Consider the following 18297-nt stretch of genomic DNA (forward strand, 5'->3'; position numbering starts at 1 on the left):
TTATCCCATAATATAAAACTATATTCTGACATTAGTCATTATTGTTGTGGATCCCAGACCTCAGTTAGTGTATTTTTTGTGTATATTTCCATATTTTGTATACTTTAGTGTATTATTTGTGTATTTTTGCATATTTTTGTATACTTTAGTGTATTTTTTGTGTATTTTTGTATACTTTAGTGTATTTTTTGTATTTTGGCATATTTTTGTATACTTTAGTGTATTTTTGTGTGTATTTTGGCATGTTTTTTATATACTTTAGTGTATTTTTGTGTGTATTTTTGCATTTTTTTTTACACTTTAGTGTATTTTTGCATGTTTTTGTCCACTTTATTGTATTTTTTGTGTATTTTTCTATATTTTTGTACACTTTGGTGTATTTTTGTGTATTCTGACATTAGTCATTATTGTTTTTATCCCAGACCCCTGTTAGAAAAGAAACACCTGAATCCAACGTGCCCACATACTTTTGTCCATGTTTGTGTGTTTTTTGTTTTGTTTTGTTTAGTCCAGATCACGAATGCACTCGAACAGTTTCCCGTTGACATTTGTGAAGCAGCGCCTGAGTCCAGTAGAAATGATGAATCTAGTCATCAGGAGCCGTGTCACTCCGTTCTGCGACTCTTACTGAGCTGTAATGAGTCTCCGAGGGCTACTTGTTCCTTACACCCACTGAAATCGGCGCCCACGTCATCAATCTTTCGAGCGGGTGAAGACGAGCCGCCTGGCGTCTTGAACGGCGAGTCCACCTTCCCACCGCACGGCGAGGACGTGTCCACAAACAGGCCTCAAGCTGCGTGGACAATGAGAACCAAACCTCCAACTGACATGGAGGCTATTGAGTGACGCCCCACAGCGAAGGGAGGATGCACATGCACACACCGGCAAACGTTAGTGTGGAATGGGTTCGGCGACCTTTGACCCCGGCCGTCCACACGTCTGTCAGCGCCGTGTAGCCCGGGTCGGTGCATGACTGCGTGATCATATGTTTTCCTCCGTCTGACCTAAATGCTCCCATGTCTAGACGCTTGGGTCTTTCCGCTGCTGCATCGTAATATTGTGCATCTCATGTCCCAAGTTTGCTGTTTTTTAGGAAGTAGTGCAGACTCCTTCCTGTCTGCAGTCAGACAGAGTGAAACCAGGAACAGACCCAGCCTCGGCTGCACACTTCAGTCTGTGACCCACCTGAACTTTCACTGACTAGTCTGCACACCGCACTTTATTTTATTTTTATTTTATCCTGCACACCACACTTATTTCATTTTGACTTTATCCTGCACACGGCACTTTTTATTTCATTTTTATGCTGTACACGGCACTTTTTATTTCATTTTTATGCTGTACACGGCACTTTTTATTTCATTCTTATTTTGCACACGTTCCTTTTTATTTCATTTTTATTTTGCACATGGCACTTTTTATTTAATTTTTACTATATCCTGCACACGGCACTTTTTATTTCATTTTTATTCTGCACGCGGCACTTTTATTTCATTTTCATTCTGCACACGGCAATTTTTATTTAATTTTTATTCTGTACTCGGCACTTTTTATTTCATTCTTATTTTATTTTGCACACGTTCCTTTTTATTTCATTTTTATCCTGCACACGGCACTTTTTATTTCATTTTTACTTTATTCTGCACATGGCATGACAAATACAGACATAATGAAGACAGAGGACAGACAGAAATACAGACATAATGAAGACAGAGGACAGAAATACAGACATAATGAAGACAGAGGACAGACAGAAATACAGACATAATGAAGACAGAGGACAGAAATACAGACATAATGAAGACAGAGGACAGACAGAAATACAGACATAATGAAGACAGAGGACAGAAATACAGACATAATGAAGACAGAGGACAGAAATACAGACATAATGAAGACAGAGGACAGACAGAAATACAGACATAATGAAGACAGAGGACAGACAGAAATACAGACATAATGAAGACAGGACAGACAGAAATACAGACATAATGAAGACAGAGGACAGACAGAAATACAGACATAATGAAGACAGAGGACAGAAATACAGACATAATGAAGACAGAGGACAGACAGAAATACAGACATAATGAAGACAGAGGACAGAAATACAGACATAATGAAGACAGGACAGACAGAAATACAGACATAATGAAGACAGAGGACAGAAATACAGACATAATGAAGACAGAGGACAGAAATACAGACATAATGAAGACAGAGGACAGACAGAAATACAGACATAATGAAGACAGAGGACAGACAGAAATACAGACATAATGAAGACAGAGGACAGAAATACAGACATAATGAAGACAGAGGACAGACAGAAATACAGACATAATGAAGACAGAGGACAGAAATACAGACATAATGAAGACAGAGGACAGACAGAAATACAGACATAATGAAGACAGAGGACAGAAATACAGACATAATGAAGACAGAGGACAGACAGAAATACAGACATAATGAAGACAGAGGACAGACAGAAATACAGACATAATGAAGACAGAGGACAGACAGAAATACAGACATAATGAAGACAGAGGACAGAAATACAGACATAATGAAGACAGGACAGACAGAAATACAGACATAATGAAGACAGAGGACAGAAATACAGACATAATGAAGACAGAGGACAGACAGAAATACAGACATAATGAAGACAGAGGACAGACAGAAATACAGACATAATGAAGACAGAGGACAGACAGAAATACAGACATAATGAAGACAGGACAGACAGAAATACAGACATAATGAAGACAGAGGACAGAAATACAGACATAATGAAGACAGAGGACAGACAGAAATACAGACATAATGAAGACAGAGGACAGAAATACAGACATAATGAAGACAGAGGACAGAAATACAGACATAATGAAGACAGGACAGACAGAAATACAGACATAATGAAGACAGAGGACAGACAGAAATACAGACATAATGAAGACAGAGGACAGACAGAAATACAGACATAATGAAGACAGAGGACAGAAATACAGACATAATGAAGACAGAGGACAGACAGAAATACAGACATAATGAAGGCAGAGGACAGAAATACAGACATAATGAAGACAGAGGACAGAAATACAGACATAATGAAGACAGAGGACAGAAATACAGACATAATGAAGACAGAGGACAGAAATACAGACATAATGAAGACAGGACAGACAGAAATACAGACATAATGAAGACAGAGGACAGACAGAAATACAGACATAATGAAGACAGGACAGACAGAAATACAGACATAATGAAGACAGAGGACAGACAGAAATACAGACATAATGAAGGCAGAGGACAGAAATACAGACATAATGAAGGCAGAGGACAGAAATACAGACATAATGAAGACAGGACAGAAATACAGACATAATGAAGACAGGACAGACAGAAATACAGACATAATGAAGACAGGACAGAAATACAGACATAATGAAGACAGGACAGAAATACAGATATAATGAAGGCAGAGGACAGACAGAAATACAGACATAATGAAGACAGGACAGAAATACAGACATAATGAAGACAGGACAGAAATACAGACATAATGAAGACAGGACAGACAGAAATACAGACATAATGAAGGCAGAGGACAGAAATACAGACATAATGAAGACAGGACAGACAGAAATACAGACATAATGAAGACAGGACAGACAGAAATACAGACATAATGAAGACAGAGGACAGAAATACAGACATAATGAAGACAGGACAGACAGAAATACAGACATAATGAAGACAGGACAGACAGAAATACAGACATAATGAAGACAGAGGACAGACAGAAATACAGACATAATGAAGACAGAGGACAGAAATACAGACATAATGAAGACAGAGGACGGACAGAAATACAGACATAATGAAGACAGGACAGACAGAAATACAGACATAATGAAGACAGAGGACAGATAGAAATACAGATATAATGAAGACAGGACAGACAGAAATACAGACATAATGAAGGCAGAGGACAGAAATACAGACATAATGAAGACAGGACAGACAGAAATACAGACATAATGAAGGCAGAGGACAGAAATACAGACATAATGAAGACAGAGGACAGAAATACAGACATAATGAAGACAGGACAGACAGAAATACAGACATAATGAAGACAGAGGACAGAAATACAGACATAATGAAGACAGAGGACAGAAATACAGACATAATGAAGACAGGACAGACAGAAATACAGACATAATGAAGACAGAGGACAGAAATACAGACATAATGAAGACAGAGGACAGAAATACAGACATAATGAAGACAGAGGACAGACAGACGGCTGCGTCCATGTGCGTCTTTAACCTTAAGGACAAACTTAAGGACGTATCATGTCTTGAAGCACAGACAGATTAGACTGGACTCTGTAAACAGGGATAATCTATTGTTCTAACAGAAAAACATCAGGATTGACACAGATCGTCTGTATTTTACTGTAATCTTCTGGAAGATTTGCAGATTGACGCTGTCGTTTGTCAAAAACATGTCTTTTCCTTTTTTTTTCTGTTCTTGAAAATATTTGTCCAAATGATGACATATGGAGCTGTGATCTCACTGCCATCATTTCTAGATCAACTTGATTTATGTGTGGACACACACCAAACACTGGTGTTGTGTGCGGGACAACATGCTGCCCTTGCTTGTCTTGTGCCGGCCGGGGCCTCGGTGGGACGGGCAGTTTGTGAAATGACAGGACATGCCAACAAATTGCATCACTTCTGCCTCTGTGGCCGAGGACAATGGGCCACCATATGCCGAAGTGAGGAAATGAATGGAGCTCATTTGTGCTGGCACCCTGAGCCCCTGCCCCCCCCCCCCCCCCCCACACACACACACACACACACACCCCCACCCCCGACCCCGCCGGGGCCTCGGTGGCACCGACACAGACAGACGAGCCCACCCTCTGCCACGCCGCCGTGCTGTTGTCCACCGGCGAAAGCCCTCCAGCCAACGCCAACAAACACACAGTTGAACAAGTGTTGAGAGAACGCAAACCTCCGCCAAGCACCCCGAACGGTGTGCACGTGTGGATCGACTATTTCTGTTTAAATTAAACAGTTTCCAGGTTGTTCCATACAGCAGAAAAAGTTGAAGCTTGGTACCAGTCATGTGTATGTCAAATTATATTCAATTCCAATCAATATTTGTTGAGTTATAATGAAAAATGTGTGGTAAATGGGATTTTCAATGTTAAATGTAAATGTCCACAGAGTCCACATTCCACAGTGGATGTGGACAATTTTGTGCCAGATACAAGATATTGTTATAAGCTACAGGTGGATCAAATTGGAGGCTAATCGGAGTCGTTTGGAATTTTTTAAATGAATTTTGGAAAATTGCTCAATGATGAGAGATTGGAAAATTATAGATTTTGTGACCTTGCTGTGACCTTGAACTTTGGCCTACTTGGCCCAAAATTTAATGGGTTGGTCCCAGGGCCTAGGCCTATCTGTGGGGACAGTTTGGTAAAGATGGTTGGAATAGTTTTCCCGTAAAGTTGCTAACAAACAAACAAACAAACACGCAAACAAACAAACAAACAAACAAACACACACACAAAGCAAAGTGATCACAATACCTCCTGGTGGAGGAAACCAGTTCGACCAAGAGCTGAAGCTTCAATTCGCTGAGTCTGGATGAGTTTGGACAACAAACCCAAAGAAAGGCTGTGGAAGATGAAGTCTGAATATTTATGTATTTTGGAAGAATAAGGCCTGAAGCATTTTCCACCTGTATCCCATGAATCTGTGTGATGGTAATGTGTGTTGTATTTTAACCCTATAATGGTTAACCAAAAGCATCCACTCATATAAACCACAAACATGTGGCCCAGGGGTCAAATCCAGCACGCCAAAGGGTCCAATCTGGCCCGCGGGATGAATTTGCAAAGTGCAAGTTAGGGCATCAAAGTCAAAATTAATATCTTAATAAATTATAAATAATGACAACACCAATTTTTACCTCTGCCAAGGAGGTTATGGTTTTGCCAGCGTTGGTTTGTCTGTTTTTCTGTCCATGTGAAAGATAACTCAAAAAGTTATGAATGGATTTGGATGAAAATTTCAGGAACAAGGAACAAATGATTAAATTTTGGTGGTGATTGGGGGGGGGGGGGGGGGGGGGGGGCACTGATCTGCCTTGGCAGAGGTCTGCGCTCTCCGAGTGCTTTTCTAGTTTCTCTTTGATTTAAGTGCAAAAAACATTAAATTTTTAAAATGTTTACATTAACAAACTATCCTTTAACAGTAACATGTAAATAACTTGAACAAAAGGAAGAAATGAAGAAAATTTAGTGCAATTTTAACAATTTTCTGCCTGTTACTAAATGTTTTGTGCATATGTATAAATGATAAGTTGAGGTATAATATTGATAAAATTGTACTTATATTTCTTAACAAATTTCATTTTTTTCAGGTTATTCACATCCTTTTGGTTTGGATAGTTTGTAAATGTAAATAGTGGCATAATTGAACGTTATTTTTTTTGCACTAAAACAATTTGGAGTTGTAGTTATTTATTGGCTGTCATGCTATTATTTTACTGGTCCGGCCCACTTCAGATTAAATTGGGCTGAATGTGGCCCCCAGAAGAAAAGGAGTTTGACAACCTTGATAGAGACGGTTTAATAACCTCTAATCCACTAAACCTGTCAATACGTCAACATAATTCAGGTAAAATTCAGTTTCATAGTCAGAAAATGAACAAAAATGAATAAAAATCCTACAAAATAATAAATAATGTGGAAAAAATAAGCCCAATAGAAATGGACTAAAATGAAGTAAAATAATAAAAATAGAATAAGCAACAAAATTAACAAAAACAGTCCAAGTGATTAAATAAAATTAACTAAAATGAATAATAAACCAACAAAATATGAAGTAATTGAACAAAACTAGCCGCGAACTGAACAAGATCGAAGAAAAAAATAGTAAACTAACAATTAAAATGAATAAAATGAACAAAATTAATTTTGTAAAAAAATGTCATGGTCATCAGATATGACCCATTTGGATGTTCAGAGGCTCTGTAGTTACCATGGAAACGTCATCTTCTACAACATTGATTCACCAGTAAAACCCATGGAGTTAGATCAATGACAGTGGATGGAAATGAACAAAAATGAATTAAAAAACTCCCTACAAAACAATAAATAATGTGGAAAAACTAAGCAAAGAGATTACTAAAAGAAAGGAAAAAAAAAAAAGCAACAAAATGAACAAAAAGAGGCAAAAAAAATAGTTTTAAGAAGAAAATAAGCAAATTACTGAACTCTGCACATGGTTTTATGAATATTTATGTTATTTTTTTACCTTTTTTTCCCTAATACATACAGAGCACAACATATATAATAAATGGTGATAAATCAGTAAAGTTAAATATGGAGAAAAATATCACCATAACTATAGTTGTAGGTCTTTAAAGGTGAACTTTGCCGCTGAAAATATGACAGTTGATCTAAAATATCATTAAAAAGCAAAAAATTATTGGTTTCATGTTGTGATGTATTTTTTATTTAGGTATAAATAATAAATCAATAAAGATATTTTTAAAAATTATTTTATTATTTATTTTTATTATTTATTTGTGCATTTAGCAGGGACAGTACACATTAATGAACTTTTGTCTAAATGTGCCAGTATTAGCAAAAAAGCTGTTTTTCAACTGTTGTCCCTGGGTAAGATGTAAAGTACCAGCATTCATAAAATTTACTGTAAAAAGCTCCAAATACAAATGATAATAGTATAATAAAAGGCCATAAATCACCTCAAAACAAGGTTATTATCGTTAACGAAAACTAACGAAATGACGAAAACTAGAATTGTAAAGACATTTTCGTTAACTGAAATAAATAAAAATTATAATTAAAGAAAAAAAAAAAAACGATAACTAACTGAAACTGTATTGTGTGTTTACAAAACTAACTAAAATGAATAAAAATTATGGGTGGAATTCCCTTGGTTTTCATCTTTGTCAACGTTGGATTCATGCAAATGCGATTTATTTCGCTCTAGCAATTTTAGCTAGCGGTACCATACGGCACTTGACGGTCCGTTGTCTTCTGGTCTCCACTCTACCTGGAAACATAGAGACTAAAGTTGGGAGAAAGCACCAGAGTCCTGTCTGGGATTTATTTGAATACGACGGAGAAGAAGAGAAAAGATATGAAAAAAAACTAAAATTAATACTAAAACTAAGCATTTAGAAAAAAATGAAGACTAATAAAAACTAGCAAACCAGCTCTAAAAACGAATTAACACTAACTGAATTAGAGAAAAAAAAAGTCAAAACTACATAAAACTAAACTAGAATGAAAAATCCAAAACTATTAGAACCTTGCTTCAGAAGGTTAAATACAGAGAAAAATCCATGTGGGAAACTGACACAGAAGTAGCTGCGGGTCTTTGAACTGCGGTTTCGAAGTTTCCCTGAATGCATCTTGGCGTTTATTTGTGTCTTTATTTGTGTGTGCAGCCCTGGGATGATAGCAGATGATTAAAGAGTGGCTGCTCTGTTGACATGAGATACTAATGAGGATGAAATGAGAAGGTCAGGGCTCGTCTCCAGGAGGGGGACACCCGCCCCCCCTGCCCCCTCTTCTGCTTTGGTACCCCCCGGTCTCCTCCCTCCTCAGGATGGACTGCTAATCCTCCTCTTAATGGCTGTAGAGCAGCGCACACACACACACACACACACACACACACACACACACGTGTGTTTGCGCAGACACACACCGGTACGGCGGCCTCTGATCAGCCTCTGCATCTTCATAATGGAGGTAATTAGCAGCTCAACAAGGCTAGCTCAGCATTATGATTAGCACCTCTTTTTGAGCGCTCTCTAAATCTGACCGCCACTGGCCTCTGCTGTCAATCTATTCTCCTCTATGGCGCCAATAACTCGCACATCAAAAACTTCAGCGTATAATTGGGTTTAACATATTTAACGGACTTTTAGAAGCTGTTGATGTTTTTGTCCGAAAGCCTATTTTTTTGTTCTTTGTGTGAAATGTGTGAAAGTCCGATTATCGGCCCCGTGACGCTTCGCCGCAACTTTAACCTCAGCAGCGAGCAAGTGAGCAACTAATGATGACATCTGAAAATAAAAAAAAATAAATGAATAAAAATAAAAAATCATATAAATGGGAACTAAAGCAGGGCCGACAGAGGCAGAACATCAGGAATTAAACAAAACCCATGTGAAAGGGAAGACAAGACTGAGGCGTGACCGAGTCTTTACCTGAGACCAGGCGTGTTCTGATTGGTCGAGATGAGGTCACGCCTCCTCTGAGACATTTGCATCTACAGTACATCACAATGTCTGGAAATGGAGATGGGAAAAAAAGGTGTATTTCAGTTCAGTTCATTTATTTCACTCTCTGTTGAATATTTTTCCAGGATTAGATTAGATCAGATTAGATCAGATTACAATAGATCAGATTAGATTAGATCACATTAAATTAGATCAGATTATATTAGATTAGATCAGATTACATCAGATCAGATCAGATTAGATTAGATTAGATCATATTACATTAGATCAGATTAGATCAGATTAGATTAGATCAGATTACATTAGATCAGATTAGATCAGATTAGATCAGATTAGATCAGATTACAATAGATCAGATTAGATTAGATCACATTAAATTAGATCAGATTATATTAGATTAGATTAGATCAGATTACATTAGATCAGATTAGATCAGATTAGATTAGATTAGATTAGATTATATTAGATCAGATTACATTAGATCAGATCAGATTAGATCAGATTAGATTATATTAGATCAGATTACATTAGATCAGATCAGATTAGATCAGATTACGTTAGATCAGATCAGATCAGATTAGATTAGATTAGATTAGATTAGATTAGATAGAACTGTATTGATCCCGCTAGACATGTTTGTGTTATATTATGTTTGTGTTTATTCAAAAATAATAATATTTCATCATTGAGACCTGATGGATCAAATATGATACAAAACTGAAACTCATCCATGGAAATTGATATTTGAAACATTTTTTTTGGTTGTTCAGAAGGACCACTAAAGGCTCCAGTTTCAAAGAACTGAAATTTTCTGTCAGTGATTTAATGGTTCAGGCTTTGCAGGGTTAATAACATTTGACTGATATACTACAAACGCAGAGCGATGGCTGATGGTCACATGTTTTTTTATTTAAAGTCTTGAACATGGTGGTTTTACATTTGTAATATTCGACCCTCTTTAAGAACCTGGTGTGAACAAACATCAGTGTATTTTATTTCCTCATCGTTCATCCTGACTGTACGCACCTGCAAAACACCTGAAAAGGGCTCACGTTCCATCGGACGAGCGGCGCCGACCAAAATAGCCTTTGGTTAATTGCAGAGTGTGATGATGGGATGTCCGGAGCGAAGCAGGAGTAATGGCCGCCCACTGAAGCAGCAAAGAAACCTGTGTGAGTGAAGGAGGCGCTTATTAATGGAGGTGTGAGGGTCTCTATCAGCACAGTGAACTGTTGACCCCGACAAGGGGAAGGAAGTGCTCGGCCAGCTGCACGCCATTTTTCATCTCTGTGATAGACCTCAAAAGAGGGTGGGGGGGTGGAGGGGAAAAGGGGGCGGGGCCGGGAGTTGGTCCCGTGAAGTGTGGCGAAGTGTTGGACGGAGGCCTCTTAAGCCGCGACCCCTCGGATTCTAAAGAGCGTCCATCTCACCTCGTTAATCAAAGGCTGATGCATATCACGTTGACCCAAGCCCCGCCCCCCTCCACCACCGCCACCACCCGGGTCGTTGTCATTTTTCACAGGAGGCTCATGTTAAAGGAAGTTGGAAAAGGTGTGAATGTGACAGAATGTTTGCACCAAAACCAGAGTGAATATTATCGATTTAACACCTTTAGGATTTAATGTTATTGACAGATTATCAGGTTTGTGTCTGGGTTCGGGATTGTTTTCATATAAACCACAGATGTCAAACATGCGGCCCGGGGGCCAAATCTGGCCCGCCAAAGGTTCTATTCCGGCCCGCAGGATGAAAGTGCAAAAAATTAACCTGAACAGTCAAGGCTGTCAGAATACTTTTGGTTCAGGTTCCACATACAGACCAATGTGATCTCCAGTAAAACTAACAACACAATAACCCATAAATAATGACAACCACACATTTTCTTTGTGAAAAATTATCTGGAAAAAATTTAAGTGAAAAACATAACATTACACTGTGAAAATATTTACATTTACAAAACTAGTCTTTCACAATAAAATGCAAATAAATACGTAAGTCAAAACAAAGATGAACAACCTGACATTTCCAATTTGAACAATATTCTGTCTGTTACTAAATGTTTGTGCATTTATGGATCCACTGTGATCTGGAGTTGTGTTAATAATAAGAGGTGGAATATTGTAGAAATTGTTCAAATTTCAGTTCCAAACTCCAAAATTGTAACAATATTATTGTTATTATTATTAATATAATATATATAATATATAATATAATATATATTATATTAATTATTGTTAAAACTGTACTAATTTTTTTAATGAAATTTCTGTTTTTTTCAGGTTATTCATATCTTTTTTTGTAAAATGTAAATATTTTAATAATTTAATTGGGGTTTTTTGTACTAAAATAAAAAGAAAAACTTGAATTTGTCATTATTTATAGGTTATTAAGTCATTATTTTACTGGTCTGGCCCGCTTGAGATCAAATTGGGCTAAATATTGCCCCTGAACCAAAATGAGTGTTACGCCCCTGATATAAACCAAAACAAAACCATCAGGAATACCATTTCTAACATCAAGATTATTGTGTGATACATGAGTTCCTGCACAAATTTGAAATTCTAGTAACAACTAGAAAAGCACTCAGAGAGCGCAGACCTCCGCAAAGGCAGATCAGAAATAGCGTAAAATAGCACACCATTAGCGCGATTAGCAACTAGCGTGATTAGTGGTTAGGTTTAAGGTTAGCGATTGTCTCGATTAGCAGCTAGCGTGATTAGCAGCTAGCGTGATTAGCGGCTAGTGCAGTGACACGCTATCAAATATCAATAAATAACATGCGAAAGGATGAAAATGCATACGTATAGCACGCCAAATGCAATAAACTGGCATCACATACAACACGATTTCATGAGATCAGTCTGGAAAACCTGTGAGGACGGACTAGAACCACACAACCTAAAATCAACGCTCATCCAAGAATTAACACTTATCATTAATTATTATCATTTTCGTATTGCAGACTCAGTGAACTCATAAGATTCGCCCTCTTTCAAATCACTTACCCCACCCCTCCCCCATTCCCCCCTCCCCTTTTCACCCATCTTAAAACAGTAGACCTATCATTGTTATCTTTTTAATAATATTTTATTTATTTATTTTTGCTTTTGTTTTCACATTTAGACTTTGTGTGAATGCTATATGCCTCCTGTTCATATTCCTGATGTCTTGTGGTAGATATATTTACATGTTTATGTTTGTGTTTGAGTTGTGGGCGGCGACTTATGTTAAGAAAGACAGTAAAAATGTACACAGTGTATGATGCATCTATGTTATGCGGTAGAAAATCCACAAATACAAAATATAAAACAAAAAACAAAAACAATAGACCTGCCCAGTTTGATGAAAGGTGGTGACGTACCCTCTCTCTGGTACATCAGTGTTTAATTAAGACAAGATAAGATATGCCTTTATTTGACCCACAAGGGGAAATTCCAGGTTTACAGCAGCAAAATTATAATAGTTTTGGATTTTTCATTATAGTTTAGTTTTATTTAGTTTTGACTTTTTTTCTCTAATTCAGTTCGTTTTAATTCATTTTTCGAGCAGGTTTGCTAGTTTTTATTAGTTTTTGCTATTTTCTAAATGTTTAGTTTTAGTTTTTTTTTTAATATCTTTTCTCTTCTTCTCCGTCGTATTCAAATAAATCCCAGACAGGATTCTACTGCTTTCTCCCAACTTTAGTCTCCATGTTTCCAGGTGGAGTGGGGACCAGAAGATGACTGGAAACCACAAGTGACAGACCGTTAAATATCATATGGTGCCGCTAGCTAAAATTGCTTGAGGGAAATAAATCGATTTCATATCAATCCGACATTGACAAAGACGAAAACGTAGGGAATTTTATCCATAATTTTTATCCGTTTTAGTTAGTTTTGTAAGCACACAATACAGTTTCAGTTAGTTACCATTTTTTAGTTTTAATTATAGTTTTTATTTATTTCAGTTAACGAAAATGTTTTTTCGATTCTAGTTTTCGTCATTTCGTTAGTTTTCGTTAATGATAATAACCTTGTACAGCTGCAAAGCACAAGAGCACACAAGAGCAAAAGAAGTGCAATATCAAGATAAACACAAAACAAGAAAGCTATATACACTATTTACAACTGAAAACATGCTGATCACGTCACAGGTTTATTGCACGGTTCACTGTATTTGTTTACTGTACAGAATTTTTGGAGCAGTTTTTGTTGTTGTGTGTTATTTGTGTGATAATGAGGAGTCAAACTGTAATAATGTACAGAATAATGTAAAGTGCTTTGGGTGCCTTAAATTGCACTATAGAAATCCTCTATTATTATTATTATTATTATTATTATTATTATTATTATTATTATTATTATTATTATATTTCATTCATTGGACTGAAATTTGGTCCACATTTCATCCGAATCACGTACAAACTTCCAAATGTGTGTTGTGTTCAGTCTTTTTCCAAGCGGCGTGATGACTCCAGCTCGCTCTGTTTGATCAGAAGAGAGTGGGAGAGAGAGGGAGAGGAAAAATGAGCCTGCCAGTGGTTAATTGAGCATACAGATTCCTAATGTGTCAGGCGGTGGCCTCGCAGATGAGGGATGGCACTTTTTTACGATGCATCTTCCTTTGTTTCCTCTTTAAGGCTAATGAAGTCGGCCTTGGAGTCGCCACCTGGGCCGGACGCTCACACACCAGAGACACTCACATCCTCATTCACAAAGTCGAACGGCGACTCGTCATCTTCACCCCCCACACCCCTCCACCCCACACCCCTCCACCCACCCACCACCGCCAATGACAGAGACTCAGACATGTTGTAGACATAATAATGCATTTGTCATAAATACGGCCGCGGAAAAAATGATTAGACCATCCAAAGTCATCAAAAACAATAATTATGTAATCCAGTCCTAACTCCTGTGTGTGTCATGTGACTAAAACAGACAGAAGAGAAAACATGGAATGAATAAAAGCATTGTTTTTGTCAGTACAATGACACAGATACTGATGGAAGAACTGAAGTGATTTTGGTTTTTATCAAGAAAACATGTTAATGGCTAGATATCAGCTGTTAAATTAAACTACTATGAGCTATTTTTGTTGGTTTCATTATATTTGTCCAAACTAATGGACCTTTAGTTGGACCAGGCATTAAAATGAACAAGAAACTGAAGAAAACAGAGGGTGGACTAAGAATTTTTACCACGACTGTATTTAATATTGGTCACTGATAGGAAGTCGTATCAGGAATTTCATTTGGGTTCATGACCTGTGACCTTGAGTGACCTTGAAGGGTCCAACTCAAGGTCACTAATGTCTAGATTTCAACAATATTCTTTTCCGAAACTACAGGTCGGATAAATTTCTAATTTTATATGCCTCTCCCTTGGGACAACGTCTACTAAATTTGTTCATGATTTTGAGAAACATTGATTTTTGCATTTTTGACAAATTTTGGAAATTTTAAAAATGTGTCTTTTTTTATAATGGTCCATATTTTGATGGTTTATAACATGTAAATGGTTACAGATATCAATATGCAGTTGTGTGGAAAAAATGATTAGACCATCTAAAGTCATCAAAAACAATAATTATGTAATCCAGTCCTAACTCCTGTGTGTGTCATGTGACTAAAACAGACAGAAGAGAAAACATGGAATGAATAAAAGCATTGTTTTTGTCAGTACAATGACACAGATACTGATGGAAGAACTGAAGTGAATTTGGTTTTTATCAAGAAAACATGTTAAATGGATAGATATCAGCTCTGAAATTAAACTGCTATGAGCTATTTTTGTTGGTTTCATTATATTTGTCCAAACTAATGGACCTTTAGTTGGACCAGGCATTAAAATGAACAAGAAACTGAAGAAAACAAGGGGTGGGCGAAGAATTTTTTTCCGCAACTATAGGGCTGCAGGTAGCGATTCTTTTTGAGGTCGCATATTCTACCGAATATTTCAGCAATTAATCGAGTAATTGTATTTCATCGTCAAAGCCATCATTGAGACTCATTATTATAGACGACAACAGATGCATAGCCTCCGTTCTAACCATCGCTGCTGTGTTTCTCAGTTACTGATCCTGTTAAATGGGCTAATGTTCAGAACTCTGACACACTCACCTCATTCAAAAGCCAACTCAAACTTACTTCTTCAGATCAACTTAAAACAACTGACCGCCACATCATCCACTATATGGATAAAAGTATGTGGACACGTTGGATTCAGGTGTTTCTTTTCTAACAGGGGTCTGGGGTCCAAAACAATAATGACTAATGTCAGAATATAGTTTTATATTATGGGATAAATATCAGTGCATTGGTTAGTTTGGGTTCAGTTGGTATCTTTGCTTCTAAAATGACTCAGAGATGGTTTGGACTTCATTTCTCTTGATATTTTAATCCATGACTCTGATTTTAAATGTTCTTCCTCTAAATTTCTATAGTATTTTTCCTGCTCTGACTGTAAATAATAATTTCCATCTACTTTCTTCACATCTGACTGAGGAAGAAAAATCTCCCATTAAACGTTAAGGAAATATTGATGTTTCTAAACTATATGGACATAAATATTGGGACACATCATGTCTACAGCTGTAAGATGTCCTGTTCATGAGGATTTAACATTAAAAACATCAATATTTCCTTAAAATTTAATGGGAAATTTTTCTTCCTAAGTGAGATGTGAAGATGGTAAGCGAAAAACATCAATAAAATGAACAAAACAAACAAAATTAATTAAAATGAACAACACAGGCGTCAAAATAAAGAAAAAAGAAGAAAAAAGCATCATCATGAGCAAAATGCACACAAAACAGAAAGTAGATAGTTAGATGTGGTAGAACATTATTATTTACAGGAAAAATATGTTAGAAATTTAGAGGAAGAACATTTAAAATCAGAGTCATGGATTAAAAATCAAGAGAAATTCAGTCCAAACCATCTCTGAGTCATTCTGAAACAAAGATACCAACTGAGCCCAAACTAACCAATGCACTGATATTCATCCCATAATGTAAAACTATATTCTCACATTAGTCATTAATGTTTTTATCTCAGACCCCGGTTAGAAAAGAAACACCTGAATCCAACATGTCCACATACTTTTGTCCATGTAGTGGATGACCTTTTACAACCTACGACTGAACCCAGTTGCATGGTTTTTATGATTATTTTTTGCCGATAATACAGAAAAAAACCTCAATATTTACATTAAGGTCAGACCTGAGGTGAATCTTAGAGTGTTTTTTTTGTACATGTATAAAAAATACAAAAAGAAACACCTGAATCCAATGCGTCCACATACTTTTGTCCAAATAATGTTTGACTTAGGTAATTATGCTATGAGGCTAACAATATTCATTATCAAAGCTGTAGACCTGTTTATTTTTACAGTCCCAGAACAGCAAGCATCCATTATCCAAAGATTTTTGGTCTCACTAGCTGCTCTTTTTTTTTCCCTCCATGCCTTTAGGTCACCCACTAATGAGCTTAACACTGAGGAAACATGGAAGCGATTAGACAAAGCTGGGGCCGTTTGAACAACAGAGCTGCGATACTGGACGTTATGAGCACATCCATGTATATCAGAGGAACAGGAGGTGAGGGAACGTCAACGCATCTCTGATTCTGCCTGGGTGGGTTTTTCTGTGTGAAAGCAACTATATAACAAAATATAGATTAAAAAAAGGCCAAAAAATAAGCCAAAAAATTTACTAAAATGAAGTAAAAAAAAAAAAAAGAAGAAGAAAATAAGCGACAAAATTAACAAAAACAGCCCAAGTGATGAAATAAAATGAAGTAAAATGAATAATAAACCAACCAAATATGAAGTAATTGAACAAAATTAGCTAAAAAACTGAATAACATCAAAGAAAAAACAATAAACTATTAAAATTGATTGACCAGTAAAACCCATGGAGTTGGATCAATGACAGTGGAGGAAATGAACAAAAATAGATAAAAAAAAAAAAAAAAAGTGAAAAAAATAAGTAAAAAAATGTACTAAAATGAAGTAAAAAAAAAAAAGAATAAAATAAGCAACAAAATTAACAAAAACAGCCCAAGTGATTAAATAAAACGAACTAAAATGAATAATAAACCAACAAAATATGAAGTAATTGAGCAAAATTAGCCACAAACTGAACATGACCGAAGAAAAAAATAATAAACTAACAATTAAAATGAACAAAAATGAACAAAATCAATGAAAAAGAAATGTCATGGTCATCAGATATGACCCATTTGGACGTTCAGAGGCTCTGTAGTGTGAAAGCAACTAGTGAGTGATGGTGAGCGCTGTTAGTTGACCCCCCCCCCCCCCCCCCCCCCCCCCCCCCTCGGTTCTGGTACAAATGCCGGTCTGAACCTCCTTCAGCCTCCCTCCTGGTGTCTTTGCTGTGGCGGCTCAGGCCAAGTAGTTTTGGTCACCCAAACATGTTCAAGGTGCTCCGTGACCATATGTTTGCTCATTGGGGAGTGGAGCAGGGAAGGGCTGGACTCTGTGACCTTCACCCAGGTTGAGCAATGAATACTCCAGGCTCTGCAGGTTTGGGTTCATGCCAGGTGAACATAGTAGTCGAACAAACCAGAGCCCCGCAGCTCCGAGGAGGGGATGGAACCGGAGGAAACCGACCGTCGCTATATGTGGAAAAGCAGACGAGCGTTCCAACGTTTAACCCTTAAAGACCCAAACATCTACTGTCGACTGATCTAAACCGTTCATCCACTAATCCTATCAATACATGGGAATCATCAGCGTAAAATACAGTTCTTCATCTTTTCATGGTCATCACATATGACCCATTGGGACGTTCAGAGGCTCTGTAGTTACCGCGGAAACACCGTCATCTTCTACAACATTGATTCACCAGTAAAACCCATGGAGTTGGATCAATGACAGTGGGTAAAATGAACAAAAATGAATTTAAAAAAATGACAAAATAATAAATTATGTGGCAAAATAAGCACATTTACTAAAATAAAAAAATAAAAAAAAAAGTCTAAAATAA

The sequence above is a fragment of the Sphaeramia orbicularis genome, chromosome 16, assembly GCF_902148855.1.
Source record: "Sphaeramia orbicularis chromosome 16, fSphaOr1.1, whole genome shotgun sequence".
NCBI classification, from domain to species: domain Eukaryota; kingdom Metazoa; phylum Chordata; class Actinopteri; order Kurtiformes; family Apogonidae; genus Sphaeramia; species Sphaeramia orbicularis.